This window comes from Rhinopithecus bieti, unplaced genomic scaffold (assembly GCF_001698545.2).
Source record: "Rhinopithecus bieti isolate Rb0 unplaced genomic scaffold, ASM169854v2 scaffold_20150, whole genome shotgun sequence".
In the NCBI taxonomy this organism is placed as follows: domain Eukaryota; kingdom Metazoa; phylum Chordata; class Mammalia; order Primates; family Cercopithecidae; genus Rhinopithecus; species Rhinopithecus bieti.
Window position 1 is genome coordinate 1706270 of NW_016810565.1, and position 22451 is coordinate 1728720.

Consider the following 22451-nt stretch of genomic DNA (forward strand, 5'->3'; position numbering starts at 1 on the left):
TCCTTTGTAGGGACATGGATGCAGCTGGAAACCATCATTCTTAGCAAACTATCACAAGAAGAGAAAACCAAACACCGCATGTTCTCACTCATAGGTGGGAACTGAACAATGAGATCACTTGGACTCGGGAAGGGGAACATCACACACCGGGGCCTATCATGGGGAGGGGGGAGGGGGGAGGGATTGCATTGGGAGTTATACCTGATATAAATGATGAATTGATAGGTGCTGACGAGTTGATGGGTGCAGCACACCAACATGGCACAGGTATACATATGTAACAAACCTGCACGTTATGCACATGTACCCTAGAACTTAAAGTATAATAAAAAAAATAAAATAATAAAAAAATAAAAAACATTGGTTGCAGAATACCATGAGTTAACCTAACCGACTGTTAATGTTAATGATGAAACTCCTCCCAAATCTCCCAAATAATGCTTGGCTTCAGCAGAGACCTTTTGTTTAATGAGTTAGGTCAAAGGGATGTTTCATTTGTAAATTTCAGATGCTGCCGTAAAGTCCATAGGGTGTGACGTTCATGGTTTTGGGGAGTCTGGGGGATCGTGAAAATCATGCCACCCTCAGTGAAGCTAGTGTGGTGGCCCTTTCATTTTAACTCTGGGTGGGCAGAAGGAGTGTGTGTGTGTGTGTGTGTGTGTGTGTGTGTGTGTGTGTGTATGTGCAGGAGGTGGGCAGATAGGGCTGAATAGCTCTTTCCTGCCTGCTCACAGCATGCTACAGCTTCAGCCTCTGTTCTAGGTCCTCAAGCTTCCTGGGGGGCTCTGGGTACACATTTGTTTATCCATCTTTCTCCTCCACCCCAAGCAACTTCCCGTAGGCCACCTGAACTCCGCCTCTCCAACTTGTCAAAGAAGAAAGCTGCAACCATGTAATTATGACATCCTGGGGGTAATTTTAACTATAAGTCATTATTCTCAAACAGCCGATGCAATCCCTATTTGCCAGCACAAAGAGATGATTCTCACTAGCCTGAACTCACTGTCAAACATGCCAGGAGAAATAAAAAGGTGCTAATGCAATATAGCCCAGAAATGGAAAATAAGATTAGCGGTGACGCTTGAGATTTCAGGCTGTTGGGCGGGGGAAATAGCACAGGGTTTAGTTACCAGCAGAACTGTCAGACAAAACGCCTCCGAGGTCATTAATACCGGAACCTTCATTAAGGCAAGTGGATAAAATTAAAGGGTGTTTTGTGAGGATTTAATTTTTCCTGGAGGTTCGCAGTCTCTGAAGGGCATCTGGGGCTGGCTCTGAGGCCAAGGCAGTGGGTCCTGGAGTGGGGAATCAGGATGCTGGAGTTCTCATTCTTTGTCTTCTCAGTGGGCCCACTGAGAACAGGCTGCATGAGGGGTGCCTGTGCAGTGCTGAGCCACTGCATCAGGGAACTGCATCTCCTCATCCCCACGCCACGTGCTCTGAAACAACACGGAGTCTCCTGCACAGCTGGAACAAGCATAGCTCATCCTTATCATGGGTGGGGCCGGGCAGAAGAAAGGCTGTGGCTGGACAGGGCATCTTTGTGAATTCTGAAGACCATCCAGAGACTCAGGGCTTCTCGGGCAGTATTGGTGGAAACGTAGAAACAGGTCTGGTTTTATGCAAAGCGGAGAAGCAGGCAATGGTAGTCTTTTGGTGACTTCTCATGGGTGCTTTTAGGGGTCCACTCTTACTGCTTGTGCCTGTCCCTCACCCTGTTCTGGGAGTGCCTTTGTGTCAGCTGGTTGTTACAAGAAATCTAATACAAAAATTCCCTTGATCTTGTTAAATGATTAAGGTTCAAAGGTATTAAACAGTCCTCCCAGGAATGTTTATAGTTGGAGAAAGACATTTCTGAGGGTGAAAAGGACTTAGTAGAATATGCTTTAATGTGGAATGCAAGCATTGTGCTTAGTCAGTGAGGGGGCTAGATGGGAACTGGCCTTTCCTCTGTACTCTTCTTTCTTAAAAAATTATACTTAAGTTCTTGGATACATGTGAAGAATATGAAGGTTTGTTATACAAGTGTACACATGCCATCGTGGTTGGCTGCACCCATCAACCAATGATGTAGATGCATACCATCATCTACATTAGGTATTTCTCCTAGTGCTATCCCTCCCCTAGTGCCCCATCAGCTGACAGGCCCCGGTGTGTGATGTTCCTCTCCCTGTGTCCATGTGTTCTCATTGTTCAACTCCCACTTATTGGAGTGAGGAACCATGCAGTGTTTTGGTTTTCTGTTCCTGTGTTAGTTTGGCTGAGAATGAATGGCTTCTATCTTCATCCATGTCCGGCCAAAGGACATTGAACTCGGATCATTTTTGTATGGTGCATAGGTATTCCATGGTGTAGATGTACTACTTTTCTTTATCCAGTCTATCATTGATCGGGGTTTGGTTGGTCCAAGCCGTTTGCTATTTGGAAAGTGCTGCAATAAATCATACATGTGTGCATGGTGTCTTCTATAGTAGAATGATTTCATAATCTTGGGGTATATACCCAGTAGATGGGATTGCTGGGTCAATGGTATTCTGCGTTCTAGATCCTTTAAGGAATCACCAACTGTCTCCCAAGGTAGGGAAACTTATTGTACACTGCACCACAACAGGAGTAGAGTGTTCCATTTTCTCCCAGCATCCTCTCCAGAATCTGTTGTTTCCAGGACTTTTAATGATTGTCATTCTAACTGGCATGAGATGATATCTCATCGTGGTTTTGAGCCCATCTCCCAGCACAGAACTCGAGCTCTGCTAAGGGACAGACTGCCTCAAGTAGGCCCCTGATCCCTGTGCCTCCAGACTGGGGGACACCTCCCAGCAGGGGTTGACAGACACCTCATACAGGAGAGCTCCAGCTGGTACCTAGCGGGTGCCCCTCTGGGATGAAGCTTCCAGAGGAAGGATCAGGCAGCAAAACTTTGCTATTCTGCAGGCAAACAGGGTCTGGAGTGGACCTTCTCTGTACTCTTAATGCTATTGTGTAGGGTCAAAATCAGGGCATTAGGATCGATCTTTACCTTGCTCTGGGATGCCGAGTAAGATCCTCCTTTGGCATTCCGTCATTCTCAGGAAAGACTGGATGGTGGTAACGTGCCTGTTCTCTCACCCTGGGTGGGGGACAAAGATGGTGATGGAGTAGGTTGAGGTTCTTCACGTTTTCCTTGTATGTCGATGGGAATGAACTCTCTATGGAGTCTCAGTGTTCCGGGACCTTTTGCGGGGCTTCATCACAGCCAAATAAATCCAAACAAGAAATCCTCTCTGGGCTTCTTCATGTAGGGCCTAGGAGAGGATGTGCTTTGATTTTGTAGGAGAAATGGAAATCCAGAGAGGGGCTGGGACTTTTCCAGGGTCTTAAGTAGGGATTGGGAAGGTGTCTCCTGCAGGTGATTATGCATCTGGGAGCTAAAGACCACTCAGTCCTAACTGGGATCTACTTGTGACATCTGGCCGAGGATTTTAGTAGCTTAAAAAATGTCTGGCCAAACGAAGAGCTTATAACCTGACTTTTATGGAAACCCAGCACTCATGGACATGGTGTCCAAAGCTATATGATTCCACACCTACAAGGGGCTCATTTGGGAGCATGTTAGAATGCAGAATCCCAGGCTCTATCCCACACTTGTGGAGTTGGAATCTGAATTTCCATATGTGCATACTCCAGGTGATGTTTACATAAAAGCTTGAGAAGCACTGCCCTGAAGTCACAGATTGGTCATAATGGAGATGGATTCCAGGCTGGGGGGATATTGGGCATCAGCTAAATTCCACGGCAGAGGAGTAACAACCCCTGCATTGCTTACTCACCTTGGTGCTTGGAAGATCAAACGACACAATAAATGGGAAAGCTCACGGAGGAGCACATAGTGCTTGGAAAACGCACAGCATTTTCATGCTCATTGGCAGCTGGCGGGGCCCCACCCTGTTAGCCAGGGAGTCCTCTTCATCTCCATAGCCAAAATTAATCTATTTCTCTGCTCTGGCGCCTCTAGTCTTTTTGAAACAACATCAATTTTGGTTGCTTTCATCCAAACTGCAAAGAGTATTTGAATTCACATAACTGCCTTTAGTGAGATTCTCTTTTTTACCTTCTTTTTTTTTTTTTTTTTTTTTTTTGACACACATTTGCCGCGGTGCCTGGGACCCATTGCAGAGGAGATTAGCTCTGTGTTCAGCCACTGGCCATGCCTCTGAGGAGCAGAGCTTTCTGTTTATCTCTTAGAAGCAGATGCTTTGGATTTTATCCCTGGGGGAATTTATCAGCGTGCCCTGAATTCATTCATTCATTCATTCTCGTATTCCTCTCCATCCTGAATACATACACACACACACACACACAAGCACACACACACAGCTCTACACGTCAGTCATGTCACTGTTGTTTGCTGTATATTTGGGAGGATGTTTGCCATTTAGAGCCATTCTGGAATTGTCTGTAGTTTACTTCTCTTCCCTCTAAGCACATTCTTAGCTTGGGTTTCTTTACCTCATCAGTGGCAGCCTGTCTTGGCCCCAGTCCTCAGAGGTAGTCAGTGCATATGGATTTCTTCCAGTCCCAGCAGCTCTTTCATCTGACCTGGCATTTTCAGAGCAACACCAGGGTTTTCACTTTCTTTCACACAGGCACCCGTGTTAGGATGACTTGAAGCACTCAGAGACAGAGAGTCATTGCCCGTTTGTTCAAAGGGTTTATTTTTCTTTTTTCTTCAAGCATGAATACCCATGGGCATGCAGTTACAAATGCACAGCTCTCACCATGAGCACATTGTAAATGCGTGGTTAAGTGATGGATTTATATGGTGATTTATTTATGCTTTTGTCTCCATGAATGACCATACGTTTAGTGAGCAAGGTATGGTGTTCACACAAGTATATGAGTCCATGCATGCATTCGTATGTGCTTATTCAGTACATATTAAGCACTAATGTGTTCAAGTGTTGTGTGTCCCATACAGATACAGGCTCTGCTTTCAAGAGCTTTCAGTCTCCTAAAGGAGATGAGATATTACCATGCAACTTTCATACAAAGTTGAGGTTTTTTCCTCCCAAGGTGGTGGTTTACAGGCTTTTAGCATGCCTCAGCCACTTGGAAATAGCAAGAAAGTACATAAAGATCGGCCATGTGAGCTTTAATTCAAGACAGAAAATGAGAATCCACTGGAATCATGAAGGACATCCCAGATCCCAGGGAGGAGAACACTGGCAAACAGCCCCCAAAATAAAAGTGACTGGCTGATAAAAGTGGGTGAAGCCTAGTACACAAGAGAGGAAAAGAGCCTCTGTCTGTGACTCACCTTTCCGCTGGGGATCCAAGTAACCCAGGCTAAGGGATTTGGGGGGACACTTTTGTTTCTTCCAAGCTCTAGAACTAACTTGGGGAGAGGCTTGGAGAGGCTGTGAGAGAAAGACACTGGGAAAAGCTGCAGGCATTTTTCCAGAGCGGGACTGAGAGCAGGATGCCATTTTTAATCCAGGAGCATAACAAGTCAGTCATTCTTTGGTGACCTAGCAGCATGGCCATGCAGGCATTTTAGTCTCGGTCCAGAGATTAGACCACCTGCTCTTTAGCAGGATAGGAGACTCCACAGCCAGAACTGTGGAAGGTGCTTCAGCAGTAGGTGCTAGAGTTGTCCTCTTTTCCCATAGCAACTGGGGGTGGGAGGAGAGCTACTAGAGCTGCAGTTTCTCCTGGGTGGTGCGACTTGCAGCCAGGGCCAGTTTGGCAACCTGGAACCAGTCTGCATGTGACACTGCTAGGTGCCCCAGCCTACTCCCCTAAGATCATGGTGCATGGGGCCCTCTCCACCTCACCTTCAGGCAGATCTCCAGGCATTTGGAGCACCCACTTGCTTGGACTAGCAGCCTGAACCACTCTACCATTCCTGGGCATGGATCACGGTGCAGCAGGGCTTTCTCTGCCTCATGCCCAGGCAGATCTCCAGGCATTTGAAGCACCCCCTCACCTAGATCAGCAGCCTGACCCATCCTTCCCTTCCTGTGTGGAGATCTTGGTATAGGGTGGGGTGTCCCTCTCTGCTCCACATCCAGGCAGATCTCCAGGCATTTGACTGCATCAGCAGCCTGAGTTGCTCCAACCCTTCAGTGCAGAGATCTTGCTGCAGGGGCCCTCTGTGCTCCATGCCCAGGCAGATCTCCAGACATCTGGATCACCTACTCTCATGGAGTTTAGGCTGCCCCCATCCCCATGCAGAGACCTTGATGCTGAGGAGGTTTCTCAGCTCCATGCATAGGTACACCTCTAGGCACTTGGTGGTCACCCACTGGATTCTCCCTCAGTGCTGGTGCTTGTGCCTGCCATCAAGAGACCTGATATAGGTGGACCTGCCCAGTCTGGCCCTGTCTTCTGTGGCCCCTGCCCTCCCTGGGGTTGAGCAGGGGACTCAGACCACTGTGCATTCCATGAGTCAGCCCAGAGGCAACAGAGATCTTCTGTCAGAAAACAAGAATAAAGTGTATCCCCAGCCATATTGGCCATAGCAGGGTCATATCTATAAGTGCCGTATATTGGCTTATAGGTTAAATGGCATAGCTCAATACAAAACCTGCCAAAAGAAATACATAGGGCTATAGAAGCAAAGCCAAAAGACACTACCCAGCATTCTCTACAGTCACACCCCCTAGGAGGGGGGAAAAGGAAAAGGAAGGAAAAAAATAATACTCTAGGGAAAGAAAGAAAAAAAAAATCCTATCTGCACAAAAATAATTACAAAAATTAGAAGTACTAGTATCTGCAGATGAGAAGAAGCCAGTGCAAGAATTCGGGCATCATGAAAACTCTGAATGTAGTAACACCGCCAAAGAATCATACTGTCTATCTCTCCAGCAATGGTCCCAAACCAAATGGAAACTCAGAAATGACAGATAAACGATTCAAAGAATAGATTGCAAGAAAGATCAATGAGATACAAGACAAGGTTGAAAATCAACACAAAGAAACTTCCAAAGCAATCCAGCAAAGGAAAGAAGAGATAAACATGTGAAAAATCAATCAGAGCTTCTGGAATAGAAAAACTCAAGGAATTTTGAAATACAATGTAAAGCTTTATCAATAGAAAGGACTAAGCAGAAGAAAGAATTTCAGACCTTGAAGACCAGTCTTTTGAACTAACTCAGCCAGACAAAAATACAGAGAATTTTTTTTAAAAAAATATTTGAGAGAGAAGGAGAAAAAGCAAATAACCTTGAAAACATATTTGAGAAAATAATTGAAGAAAATTTTCCTAATCTTGCTAGAGAGGTAGACATCTAGATACAAGAAATCCAGAGAAGACTTATGAGATGCAACACAAAATGAACATTGCTAAGGCATATAGTCACTAGGTTAATGCTAAAGAAAAAAATCTGAAAGGCAACTACAGATAAAGGTCAGATCACATGCAAAAAGAACCCCAGCAGGATAACAGTTGACTTCTCAACAGAAACCTTGCAAGTCAGGAGAGATGGGAGGCCTATTTTTAGCATTCTAAAGAAAAGAAATTCCAATCAAGAATTTTTGATTCTTGGAGAAATAAAAGCGTATCCAGACAAGCAAGCACTAAGGGAATTTGTTACCACTAGACTAGTCTAACAAGAGATCCCTAAGGGAGTTCTAAATATAAAAAGAAAAGAAATCTGCTACCACAAAAACACATTTAGTGCATAGCTTGCAGACCCTATAAAGAAACCACACAACAGAAACTACAAAGCAATCAGTTAATAACTTTGTAAGACCAAAACCTCACATATCAACATTAACCTTGAAAGTAAACGGTCTAAACACCCAATTCAAAAGGCACAGAGTGGCAAGTTGTCTAAAAAAACACGACCCATTCATCTGCTGCCTTCAGGACAGCCATCTCACAAGTACTGACACCCACAGGCTCAAAGTAAGGGTTGAAGAAAGCTCTATCATGCAAAAAGAAAAAAAATTACCAGGGGTCTATTCTTATATCAGATAAAACAGCCTTTAAAGCAACCACATTAAAAAAGGACAGTGAGAACAGGGACCCATAATGATAAATGGTTACATTTAACAAGAACACATAACTATTCCAAATATATATGTACCCAACATTGGAGCACTCACATTTTTTTTTTAAATACAAAGAGGTGGTTCTTTGAAAAGATAAATAAAATTGGTAGACCATTAGTGAGATTAACCAAGAAAAGAAGAGATAAGACTCAAATAAATTTAATTAAAAATGAAAGAAGAGATATTACTACTGATACCACCAAAATACAAAAGATTATTCAAGGCTACCATGAACACGTTTATGTACATAAACTACAAAACCTAGAGGAGATGGATAAACTCCTGGAAATATACAACCATCCTAGATTAAACCAGGAATATGTAGAAAGTCGGAACAGACCAACAATAACCAGTAAAATTGAAATCGTAATTGAAAAATTGCCAACAAAAGAAGTCCAGGACCAGACGGATTCACAGTTAAATCCTACCAGACACTCAAAGAAGAATTAGTACAAATCCTATTGACACTATTCCATAGGGTAGAGAAAACCAGGGAAGGACATAACAAAAAAAGAAAACCACAGACCCATATCTCTGAAGAACATAGATGCAAAAATCCTCAACAAAATACTAGTTAACTGAATCCAACAGCATATCAAAAAGGAAATCCAACACGATCAATTGGGTTTCATACCAGTGATGCAGCAATGGTTTAACATCTGCAAGTCAGTAAATATAATATGCCACATAAGCAGAATTAAAAACAAAAATCACATGATCATCCTAATAGATGTAGAAAAAGAATCTGACAAAATCTAGCCTCCATTTATGATTAAAACCCTCAGCAAAATCAGCATAGAAGGGACATACCTTAAGATAATAAAAGACATCTGTGGCAAACCCACAACCAACGCTATACTGAACAGGGAAAAGTTGAAAACATTCCCCCTGAGAACTGGAACAAGACAAGGATGCTCACTTTCACCACTTCTATTCAACATATTATTGGAAGACTTGGCCAGAGCAATCAGACAAGATAATGAAATAAAGAGTATCCAAATTAGTAAAGAGGAAGTCAAACTGTCACTGTTTGCTGATGATATGTTTGTATCCCCAAAAACATTAATGACTCATCCATAAAGCTTCTAGAACTGGTAAATGAATTCAGCAAAGTTTTAGGATACAAAATTAATGTACACGGAACAGTAGCTCTGCTATACCCCATTAACAACCAAGCTGAGAATCAAATTAAGAACTCGACCCCTTTTATAATAGCTGCAAATAAAAACCCACCAAAAAGCAAAAACAAAAAAGCTTAGGAATATACCTAACCAAGGAGGTGAAAGACCTCTAAAAGGAATACTACAAAACACTGTTGAAAGAAATCATTGACAATACAAACAAATGGAAACACATCCTATGCTCATGGATGAATAGAATTAATATTGTGAAAAGGACCATACAGTACTGCCAAAATAAATCTACAAATTAAATGCAATTCCCATCAAAATACCACCATCATTCTTTGCAGAACTAGAAAAAAAAATCCTAAAATGTATATGGAACCAAAAAAGACCCTGCATAGCCAAAACAAGACTAAACAAAAAGAAAAAAACCTAGAGGCATCACATTACCAGACTTCAGACTCTTACTATAAGGCCATAGTCACCAAAACAGCATGGTACTGGTATAAAAACAGGCACACAGAGCAATGGAACAGAATAGAGAACCCAGAAATAAAGCCAAACACAGCCAACTAATCTTTGACAAAGCAAACAAAAACATAAGAGTGGGGAAAGGACACCCTATTCAATAAATGATGCTCGGATAGTTAGCAAGCCACATATAGAAGAATAAAACTGGATCCTCGTCTCTCACCTTATACAATAATCAACTAAGCTGGATCAAAGACTTAAATCTAAGACCTGAAACCATAAAAATTCTAGAAGATAACATCAAAAAAACCTTTCTAGACATTGGCTTAGGTAAAGACTTCATGACCAAGAACACAAAAGCAAATGCAACAAAAACAAAGATAAATAGGTGGAACTTAATTAAACTAAAAAGCTCCTGCACGGCAAAAGTGTCAGCAGAGTTAACAGACAACCCAAAGAGTGGGAGAAAAATCTTCACAATCTATACACCCAGCGAAGGACTAATTTCCAGAATCTACGAAGAACTCAGATAAATTAGCAAGAAACAAAACCAAAGGGTCCTACCAGATAGTGGGCTAAGGGCATGAATAAATAATTATCAAAAGAAGATATGTAAACGGCCAAGAAGCATATGGAAAAATGCCCAACATCACTAATTATAAGGGAAATGCAAATCAAAACGATAATGCGATACCACCTCACTCCTGCAAGAATGGCCATAATCAAAAAATAAAAAAATAGTAGATGCTGGTGTGGGTGTGGTGAAAAGTAACACTTTTACACTGTTGGTGGCAAAGTAAACTAGTGTAACCACTATCGAAAACGGTGTGGAGATTCCTTAAAGAACCAAAAGTAATTCTACCATTTGATCCAGCAATCCCACTACTGGGTATCTATTTACCCAGAGAAAAAGAAGTCATTATATGAAAAAGATACTTGCACATGCATGTTTATAGTAGCACAATTTGCAATTGCAAAAATATGGAACCAGTCCTAATGCCCATCAATCAAAGCATGGATAAAGAAAATGTGACACACACACACACACAAAATGAAATACTACTCAGCCATAAAAAAGAAACAAAATAATGGCATTCACGGCAAGATGGATGGAATTAGAGACTATTATTTTAAGTGACGTAACTCAGGAATGGAAAACCAAACATTATATGTTCTCACTCATAATTGGGAGCTAAGCTCTGAGGACGTGAAGGCATAAGAATGACACGGTGCACTTTGGGGACTTTGGGGAAAGGAGAGGAGAGGGTAAGAGATAAAATACTACACACTGGGTACAGTATACACTGTGTGGGTGATGGATGCATCAAAATCTCAGAAATCACCACTAAAGAACTTATTCATGCAACCAAACACCACCTGTTCCCCCAAAACTACTGAAATATAAAATAGAATATAAAAAACTTATAGACTTACAAAAAGACTTAGATAGCCACACAATAATAGTGGGAGACTTCAACACCCTGCTGACAGCATTAGACATATTATTGAGACAAGAAACTAACAAAGAAATTCTAAACTTGACACTTGACCAGTTGGACGTAATAGACACCTACAGAATACTCCACCCATCAACCACAGAATATATATTTCTCTCATCTGCACACAGAACATACTGCAAGGTTGACCACAGGCTTGGCCATAAAGCAGTCTCAAAAAATTAAAAAAATCACACCAACTCTACTCGTGGACCACAGTGGAATAAAAATAGAAACCAATACCAAGAATATCTCTCAAAACTATACAAGTATCTGGAAATTAAACAACTTACTCCTGAATGACTTTTGGGTAAACAGTGTAATTAAGATAGAAATTTACAAAAACTTTGAAATAGATAAAAACAGAGATACAGCAAACCAAAATCTCTGGGATGCAGCAAATGCAGTTGGGAAAGAAGAATAAGTGCCTACTTCAAAAGCTGGAAAATCTCAAATTAACAGTCTAACATCACACCTAGAGAGACTGGAAAAACGACCCCAAAGCTAGCAAGGAAAATTAGTGAAACCAAAAGTTATTTTTTTTTGTAAAGATAAGCCAAACCACTAGACCAATAGCTAGATTAACAAAGAAAAAAGGAGAGGAAGATCCAAATAAGCACAACTGGAAATGCAAAGGTGATAATACAACTGATCCCACGGACATACTAAAGATTCTCAGAGAGTCCTATGAACATCTCTAAGCAGATAGATTAAAAAATCTAGAGGACAAAAAAAAACTAGCCGGGCGACGAGGCGGGCGCCTGTAGTCCCAGCTACTCGGGAGGCTGAGACAGGAGAATGGCGGGAACCCGGGAGGCGGAGCTTGCAGTGAGCTGAGAGCCGGCCACTGCACTCCAGCCTGGGCGGCAGAGCAAGACTCCGTCTCAAAAAAAAAAAAATAAATAAAAAATAAAAAAAATAAAAAAAATAAAAAATCTAGAGGAAATCAATAAATTCCTGGAAACACATACTCTCCCAAGATGGAATCAGGAATAAATTAAAACATTGAACAGATTAACATGGAGTTCCAAAATTGAATCAGTATTTAAAAACCTACCAGTGAAAAGTCTTGGACCAGATGGACTTATAGCCTAATTCTACCAGACATAGAAAAAAAATCTGGTACCAATTCTACTGCAACTATTTCAAGAAATCAATGAGGAGGTGCTCCACCCTAATTCTGTAAAGCTAACATCACCCTGATACCAAAACCTGGAAAAGAAATAACAACAACAAAAAAAAAACTACAATATCCCTGATGAACATGGATGTAGATATGATCAACAAAATACTAGCAAACTGAATTCAACAGCATACCAAGAAGTTAATTTACCATGATCAAGTAGGCTTTATTCCTGGTATGCAAGGTCAGTTCAATATACATAAATCAGTAAGTGTGATTCACTAAATAAACAGAATTGAAAACAAAAACTATATGATCATTTCAATAGATATGGAAAAAACTCAATAAAATCCAGCATCCCATCATGATAAAAACCCTCAAGAAACAAGGCACTGAAGAAACTTACCTCACCATAATAAGAGCCATCAATGAAAAACCCACAGCCAACATCGTACTGAATGGGCAAAACCTGGAAGCATTCCCCTTGAGAACTGGAACAAGACAAGGATGCCTACTTCACCACTCCTATTCAACATAGTACTGGAAGTGCTAGCCCCAGAGCAATCAGGCAAGAGAAAGAAATAAAAGGCATCCAAATAAGAAAAAGAAGTCAATCATCTCTCCTCATGGATGATATAATCCTATACCTAGAAAACCCTGAAGACTTTGCCAAAAACCTCCAGGAACTAATAAACGCCATCAATGAAGTTTCAGGATACAAAATCCATGTACAAAAATCAGTAGCATTTCTATACGTCAATAACATTCAAGATGAAAACCAAGTCAAGAATGCAATGTAATTTACAATAGTCACACAAAAAATAAAATACCTAAAAATGTAACTAATCAAGGAGATAAAATATCCATAACAATGCTGAAATAAATCATAGATGACACAAACAAATGGAAAAACATTGCATTCCATGTTCATGAATTGGAAGAATCAGTATCATTAAAATGGACATCCTGCCTAAAGTGAAATACAGATGCAATGCTATTCCTATCAAACTACTAATGCTGTTTTTTACAGCACTAGAAAAAAACTATCCTAAAATTGATATGGAACCAAAAACAGAGCCTGAATAGCCAAAGCAACCCTAAGTAAAAAGAACAAAGCCAGAGGCATCATATTAGTCTACTTCAAACTATACTATAAAGCTACAGTAATTAAAACAGCATAATACTGGTACAAAAACAGACACATAGACCAATGAAACAGAAGAGAGAACCTGGAAATAAAGCCACACACTTACATCAATCTGTTATTAACAAAAATAAACAGTAAGAAAAGGACTCTCCTTTTTTAGGAGACACTCAATAAATGGTGCTGGGATAGCTAGCTGGCTAGGCATATACAAAAGAATGAAACTGGACCCTTACTTTTCACCATCTACAAAAATCAACACATGATGGATTAAAGATTTAATCGTAAGACCTCAAACTATGAGAATCCTAAAAGAAAACCTAGGAAACACCTTTCTAGATATTGGCCTTGGGAAACAGTTTAAGTCCTCAAAAGTAATCCCAATGAAAACAAAAATTGACAAGTGGTACCCAATTAAACAAAAGAACTTCTGCACACCAAGAGAAACTATTAACAGAATAAACCTAAAGAATGAGAGAAAATACTTGCAGACTATGCATCCAACAAAGGTCTAACATCCTGAATCTATAAGGAACTTAATTCAACAAGCAAAAAACAAACGAAAAAACAAATAACATCATCGAAAAATGGGCAAATGACATAAACAGACACTTCTCAAAAGAAAACATGCAAGTGGTTGAGAAACATATGAAAAAAGTGCTGTACAGCACTAATGATCAGAGGAACACAAATCAAAATCACAATGAGATGTTATTTCATACCAGTCAGAATGGCTATTATTCAAAAGTAAAGGCCAGGTGCAGTGGCTCATGCCTGTAAACCCAGCACTTTGGGAGGCAGAGGCAGGAGGGTCACCTGATTCCAGAAGTTCAAAACCACCCTGGGCAACATGATGAGACTTAATCTTTCCAATAAAAGAAAAAATATATAAAAATTGACCAAAAAAAATAGCCAGGTGTGGTGGCACATGCCTATAGTCCAAGCTACACAAGAGACTGAGACAGGAAAGTTGCTTGAGGCCAGGGGGGTCAAGGCTGCAGTAAGCCATGTTCATGCTGCTGCACTCAGCCTGGGTGACAGAGCAAGATCTATCTCAAAAAAAAAAAAAAAAAAAAAAAAAAAAAGATCTAAAAACAATAGATTCTGGTGAGTCAGTAGAGAAAAGGGAATGCTTACACATTGTTAGTGGGAATGTAAATTAGTTCAACCACGGTGAAAAGCAGTTTGGACATTTCTCAAAGAACTTAAAACAGAACAAACATTTGACCCAGCAATCCCATTACTGAGTATGTATCCAAAAGAAAACAATTATTTATACCAAAAAGACACATGCACTTATATGTTCATCACCACACTACTCACAATAGCAAAGTCATGAAATCAACCTAGGTGCCAATTGATGATGTACTGGATAAGGAAAATATGGTGCATATACACCATGGAATACTATGCAGCCGTAAAAAATGAAACCACATCCTTTGTTGCAACATGGATGCAGCTGGAGGTTATTATCCTAAGTGAATTAATGCAGAAACAGGAAACCAAATACATGTATTCTCCCTTATTAGAAGGAGCTAATCATTGGGTACCCATGGACACAAATGTGGCAACAACAGAAATTGGGGACTATGAGAAGGGGGAGGGCAAGATGGACAAAAGGTTGAAAAACTAACTAGTGGGTACTATGCACAGTACCTGGGTAATGGGATCATTTGTACCCCAAACCTCAGCATCACTCAATATGCCCAGGTAAAAAACCGGCACATGTACCCACTTAATCTAAAACAAAAGTCGAAAAATCAAGAAAATGATTAGGGTCAGGAAAAGAATAAATACAATGAGAGCAGAGGGATATAACCTTGCTTTCAGCTAGATATCCAGGATAACTCCTAGGAGTAGATGGAATTTGAGCAAAGGATTTGAACCTGTGGAAATGGACACTGCTTTCCAGGTTGAGTGAACCTGAAGGACAATGACACCTAACTGGAAATGCTGATATACAGTGAATGGCAAGCAGTTCAGTCTGGCCAAAACACCTGAGCTGGGTGAAGGGATGGTGAGAGATGTCATCTGTCTATGTTAGATTGTGAGGAACTCTGGGTTCAAATTAAGGAAGCTTAAATTTTGGACCTAGAGTAACAGGAGATGGGACGTTTTTGAGACAGATGAATAAGATAATCAGAGTAGTGCTTTAGGAAGATCACTCTGTAGGGATCTGTAAAACAAATTAGAGATGTAGAAGACTAGAGGCATCAAAAGCAGTTTAGAGGCTATTACAGTAATCCAGATGATGAATAAGGATTGTGTGAATTAGGGTGGTGGCAGAGGTAGGTAAAGGAAATATGAAAGACCCAACATTGACAAAGCTCAAAAAAGGAAAAGATGATGACAAGCGTTTGGGGCTTGAGATGATGGAGATGTTGTGACACACAGAAGGAACACAGCCTGGAAAGCTTATTTCTTTTTTGATTGGGGTAAAGGATGAAAGGTGAGTTTAGTTTGGCACGCGTTCAGTTTACCATGCTGGTGGGAACGTTTAGATGGAAAACTTCAGCAAATTATTGAACGTTTGGAAGTGGCACTCGGGACTGATTTCAGAACTGAAGTTAAATTTGATGATTGTATTTATAGAGGGGCTAACAGAAGCCTTAAAAGTGAATGCCTTGTTATGAGAAAAGTTACAGAGGAAGGATTAAAGGACTGGCAGAGTTAAATATCTATGTTCAGGATGCGGGAAAAGAGGAAGGAGAACAAAGAGGTAGAAACACATCTGTATATTGTCTCTCGCTAGCCTGAGCACGAACACACACACACACACAATTTAGACTAAAATTCACACATATTAAGATTACTGTATATTCAATTCCACATAGTTGGAAGAAAACAGAAGAGCAATAGTGTCTCAGTAACCAAGGAAGGGAGGATGATTGATAGTGTCAAACATGGATAGAAGAGCAATACATGAAGAGAAACAGCTGGTTTTGTGCATGAAGATGGTAAGTTTACATGGGCACAAGCACATGCATGCCTGTGGGTGTGTATCTGAGTGTTTTGAGGGGGAAGGTATTATATAAGTAGGGACTAGAAAAGAAATGAGATGAAGTTGTCAATCAGGAGACAGCAGTAAAAAGAATCATCATATATCAGAACAAATGGATATCCAACAAAACGTTTTCTCGATTGCTATTTTGATTCCTTAAACCCTGAACTTGGATTCTGAACCTTGATTTGATTCTGTGTGGCGTGTTCAGCTAATCTTGCTTCATTTTAGGCCTCGAGTCTTTCAATAGGTGTGGAATTACTAGGTGACTTGCTTTGCTCCACTTCTTCCTCATGTCAATGAGGGCCTTTAAGTAATTAGCCTCTTGATTATGAAATGCATTTTGAGCAGAAGCCTGGTCAGATTATTTAGTTTGTTCCAACATATACTATACCGAATGGTGGAGATGGCACTTTATTACCCATCTGAATTTTTCTTTTTAAATAGGATGGGCTGTGTACTGCTTATTTTTCTGGGGTTGGAATCCCCTTACCTAAATTTAGTCAAATACACAACTCACACTGAATGTGGAGAGGAACTAATTCGGGACAAGAAACCAAGGCAAAGAATCTTCATTAGCAACAAATAGGATAATGGACTTAATTCTTAATAGTGTCTCATCATTTTTCTCCATTATATTGCATTTGATTTCACTTCTATTTCAGGCTCTCACTTCCTTAAAGTTTAGTTAACATTACACTCTCAGAACCCAATCCCAGTGAGGAATGGCTCAGGGGATGTAACTCCAGTCAATATTTAAATGCCACGCCTCCAAAGACGAATGAGAGAGGCAAAGAGGATGAGATGATTTGGCCTATGTGTTGGTCATGCGCACTTTATTCCTGTAATTATTATTTTTCATTTAACAGTTATTGAATGAGGTACACTCCTCTGTGACTGCAAGAGTCCTCCCTCCCATTTTTCCTCCCTCCTTTTCCCTTCCCTCCCTCTCCTCACCTTGCCTGCCTTCCTGCCTTCCTTCTTTAATTATAAAACAACATGTTAAAGATTCTGGTCCTGAAATCTCATTCCAGTTCATAAAAAAACTAAATTCAAAGAACCTTGATTTTTTTCCCTCTTCAGGGACTTTGTCATGAATTCTTAGCTGATTTCCCTTGTGGCATAACCAGGTCACATGAGAGAGAGAGAGAGAATGTGTGTGTGTGTGTGTGTGTGTGTGTATAAGGGATGAAAACAGGCCTGTCTTTATGGAACAGGTACAGTATTTCACAGACGGCTGGCTGGTAATGGAATTCTTCTATCAAAAGCTACTTTTCTGGATCCTTAACTGATTAGCAGATGCAAATTCTACACTGAATGCTGATAAGACCAAACCACATATATTTGTGTATCTGTGCGCGCACACACACACACACACACACACAATTTTTATTAAAATGCAGACACATCTGTATTACTGCTACATTCACTTCTACATAGTTGAAAATCCTTCTTCTTGCAGCTTCAAAAGATAGCTAGGCAGGAATTATTTTATAGAATGGAAGTAATTTCTATGGGGCCAAACAATAATAAAGAAATTGGAAGTCAAGGGCTATCATCTGAATGGAGCTGGAGAAGAAGCTCCATCAACCATGGAAGGAAATTATGATCACTCCTGTCATTCTGCTCGTTTGTGTATCCAGGTATCCTCGATCAAGAGCATGTGTTTCCCTAGGCCTAGAATGGGACTTTCTTACATCATTGTGGCCCACTCCATTCTCCAACAGAACTCTTAGCAGCTTAAACTTCAATAATGATTCTGTAATAATTTGGTTGTGTGGCTATTTCCACCACCTCCTGCCCACCTTGGAAAGGTGTATTTCCAGAGGTTAGGTCCTGGCAGCAGCTTCCATGGACCCTCCATGCTCACAGGTGAGGGCGGATTCAGCACTTTCCTGGCTGGACAGTTCCTGGCCCAAGCCTCTGACTTCGCCTTCCCTGGCCTTCCACTCCCTTCCTCTGGTAAGTCTCTGGCATCAGGTGGAAGGACCCCAGTAGCTACAGAGGCTGGTGAATGAGCAACGGGCCTGCTGCAGAGCCTTCATTTCTCATTGTCTCTTCATCCAGACCAATTAGCCCTTCCACTATTCCATAGTGAAAAAAAAATGATGCATGTGAACTTGGCATTATGGGGAAGCCCCTGAGGTGTAGATATTAAGTACATATGAGATTTCCTCTTTTATCATTGTCATGTATTTTTCACAGAAATTCATCTCAGGACTTCCCAGAAGACAGACCCACCCCCAATTTTCCTGTCTCTTCTTGTTTCAGTCACTGCTCTCTTACCTTATCTTCCTTCTCTTCCCAGAATGAAGGGGAGAATTGGAGTCTTGCACAATGGAAGGATAACATTGCTGCCAAAAGAACCATCGTGACTGTAGGCATATTTTCCACCCTCATCCTGCAGGTTTTCTGCCTGTTGTTGGCCCCTGACCAATTTTGCTCCTGGGCAGTCTGAGGTGGAACATAATTTGTATAAAACAAATTATGCTCAACCTCACTTATAATCAGGGAAATGTGAGTCAAAACCACAATGAAATATCACCTCATGCTATTTAGGACGGCTGTTATCAAGTAGACAAGAAAGAAGTGTTGGTGAGGGTAAGGAGAAAATACAATCTTGGCAAACTGTTGGTGGGAATGTGAGTTGGTACAGCCATTATAAAAGGCACTATGAAGGATTCTCAAAAAATTAAAAATAAAACTGCCAAATGATCCATCAATCCCTCTTCTGGACACATAATCAAAGGAAATGAAGTCAGTATCTCAAATAAATATTTGCACCCCATATTCGTTGCATCATTTTTTGTAATAGCCAAGATATGTAAGCAATCAAAGTGTCCATCAACAAATGAATGGATAAGGAATCATGATACATATATACAGTGGAATGTTATTCAGACATAAAAAGGAAGGAAATCCTGTCGTTTCTGAAGACATTAATGAACCCAGAGGCCATCATACTAAGTGAAATAAGGTAGACACAGGAAGACAAAAAATCACATGATCTCACTTACATGTGGAATCTAAAAAAGTCAAACTCATAGAAGCAGAGAGTAGAACAGTGGTTGTCAGGGGCTTGGGATAATTGAGGAGATGTTGGTTAAAGGGTACAAACTTTAAGTCATAAGATGAACAAGTTCTGGCACTCTACTATACAATATGGGTGATGACAGATGTGTAATTAATTTGATGGTGGCATTCATTACACAATGTATATGTATATCAAATCATCACATTGTACACCTTGGATATAATCTATCTTTATCAATTAAATATTTCAAATTTTTTTTAAAAAAGGAAGGCCAAATGGGCCAAATGGAGAAACTTCTTTGTGTAGAGCTGATGTCCAAGCTAGAATTTCTAAACTTTTTCTGTAACCTAGAGTCTCTTTTATACTTTTGACGTACCCATCATTCATAACAGATCTCAGGAATGCTCATCACACTGCCTATTGCTAAAAACTCAAATAAGTTATTGTTATATGAACAACCCAAGTTAATGCAGTCATTAATGGAAATACAGTGTCTTGACTGAAAGAGGTCGTTTCTATTTTTCGTTGTGATAGTCAGATCATAACCCGTCACATCTTTTAGGGAGGATGAAAATAGGCTGGAGTTCCTTCAGCAAACAGGATGCTATAGAATAAAATGCTCTACCTGACAATACTTAAACAAATTGGAGTGCCTGGTGCCACCATGTAAATTGTGAGGTGTCAGACAGGCTGGTCTTTGGATTAGAGATTGGACTTAGTCTCTGTGGGCTATGAGTAGAGCAGGTCGGGGTGGGGCTGGGCAGGGAGGAAGATCATCTTAAAGTGATAGATTTAGGCTCAGTGTGAGGAAGGATTTCTAAGAGTTGGAGCTGCTCAGAGGTGAAATATCAAGAGAGTGCCCTTCAGGAGCAGTGTCTGAAGACAGACCACATGGCCAATAGGGAGAGATAAGAAAGCTGGGTGGCCTTCAGCTCTTTGCTTCCAGTTCTGGGAGTCTTACTGAGATATCTAGTGACCACTCAACCCAAAGAACAGACACATGTCTGCCATGTCTCTCCGGGCTCGTCCTGCTTATTGCAAGTGAGGCCCAAAGCTGGGGCTGTTATTCCCTGATGTTTCAGGTCCACGTGCAACTTATTCCCAGATCTTTTCTGAACAAAACAGAGAGACTGTTTGCCAGACAGCTGGACCAGAATGAGGGGAAAGAAGATAAGGCCCAACCGAGAAGTCAGAAAAGCTTCACTTTTCATTAGCTCCACATTCCAAAGTGTTAAATCAATGTGCTTAGCTGCAATTTGAAGCAATTAGTCTTTGTTCTCACACATTCTCAAAGAATGACTTAAAGAAGCCCAAATAAATATTTTTAGAAAAAGAGAGTAAATTTGTATTACTTAACCCAAGGAATGCAAACAAGTGTAATTAAAGTGAATACCCATAAATAAAGTAAATACATTAGTTAGGAAATGAATTAATTAGTGTTTAATTACTATCAATTACTAAAATCACTACAGAATTACTTGTAGAATGGATTGAATCTCTTGCTCCTATTAATAATTTCCATTGCTAATTGTATGCACTTGTATTTTCTTTTCTTTGGGTGCATCTTAGCAGAGCTAATAGGAGGAAGCAACAGCACAGTGAACAATGACAGGGACATTTTTTTTCTTTGTTCAGTAAAAAACAAAAGTGGTTTGAAATATATCTGTCTGGTTGTCAAAAGCCAATGCAGGTAAGGAAGAGATGCAGGAAGGAAGGCTGTCCTCGTGACACAGGGTGACCCTTGCCATCCCCTGCTGAGGGGAAGCAGCTGATGTTTGTGGCAGAGTCGTAAGGTGAGCGGTGTCTGTGTGTGTGTGTGTAGGGAGGAGAAAGGTGGGGACTGGGAGGCTCAATGCCTGAGCTCACTTCCAGCATGCTCTGTGGAACGCATATGTAGACTGGCAGCCAGGCATCTCTACCCACTGGTCTTGGCAGGTGGGGGAATAGGTTTGATGTTTACCTGGAGAACAGAGTACATCATTTGCTGCCTTGCAGGTGGAGAACACATCTGACATCATGCTCCCTAAGAGGCAACACACTAGCTAGTGCGAGAAACAGATGTATGCAAATGACAGGCTGAGGGTAAGGAGTGCCTTTCCTGGGATCCACTCTGCCTGCTCACCAGCATTCTCATTTTCCCGTTTACACAACATCCCCTTTCCCCTTCCCTGCCCTGCCCTCTCCTCCTGTCCCTCATGGACAGACTCTCAAGCCAGACCGCCTAGGTTTGATTCCAAGCTGCCTCACCTGAAAGGCCTTGGGCAAATTACTTAACCTCTGTGAGTCTCGATTTCCTCACCTGTAAAATGGGGAGAATGATAGTACCCACCTCTCATGGTTCTGGTGAGGGCTCAGATCAGTGGGTGACACATAGCAATCTCTGCTTTATTCATTTTCTTGGTATTTCCGCCACATATTTCTTGTGGAGTAGTTGAGGGGATCATATGATGTGGAGATCAACTAGCTGGGAAGATGGGAGGAGTGATCTGGGAGGGAAATGAAGTTGAGGGGGAGAAACTGGTCCTTAAGTGATTGTTCTGTTGATTAGTTAGGGTTCTCCAGAGAAATGGCACCCATAGGAGGTTTATTATGAGGGACTGGCTCACATGATTATGGAGGTGGAAAAGTCCCATGACCTGTTATCTGCAAACTGGAGGCCCGTGAAAGCCAGTGCTGTAGTTCAGTCGAAGCCCAAAGGCTAGGAGTGCCACTGTCGGGGGGCAGCGTAATATGGACATCCCAGCTGAAGGAGGAGAGAGCAAACTCACCCTTCTTCTGCTTTTCTGTCCTATTCAGGCCCTTTAAGGAATAGATAATGCTCGTCCACATTGGTGGGGGCAGATCTTCTTTGCTCAGTTTGTTTATTTAAACGCTAATCTCTTCCAGAAACACTGTCACAGGTATACCCAGAGATAATGTTTTTTCACCTATCTTGGCATTCCTTAGCCTAGTCAAGTTAACACATAGGAACCTAAAAAACAAAAAAGTCAGACCCTCAAAAGGAGAGTAAATGGTGATCACTAG

General features: G+C 41.0%; 1 long non-coding RNA gene across 1 annotated transcript in view; it reads left to right on the forward strand.

Moving 5' to 3' along the window:
* The window catches only part of LOC108542301 (uncharacterized), a 36881-nt gene extending 16158 nt beyond the window's left edge, over positions 1-20723 (forward strand). The window contains exons 2-3 of the long non-coding RNA XR_001889227.1: positions 17856-18036; positions 18702-20723. This is a non-coding gene — a long non-coding RNA (uncharacterized LOC108542301). The remainder of the gene's footprint in view (positions 1-17855; positions 18037-18701) is intronic.
* The last annotated feature ends 1728 nt before the right edge of the window (positions 20724-22451 follow it).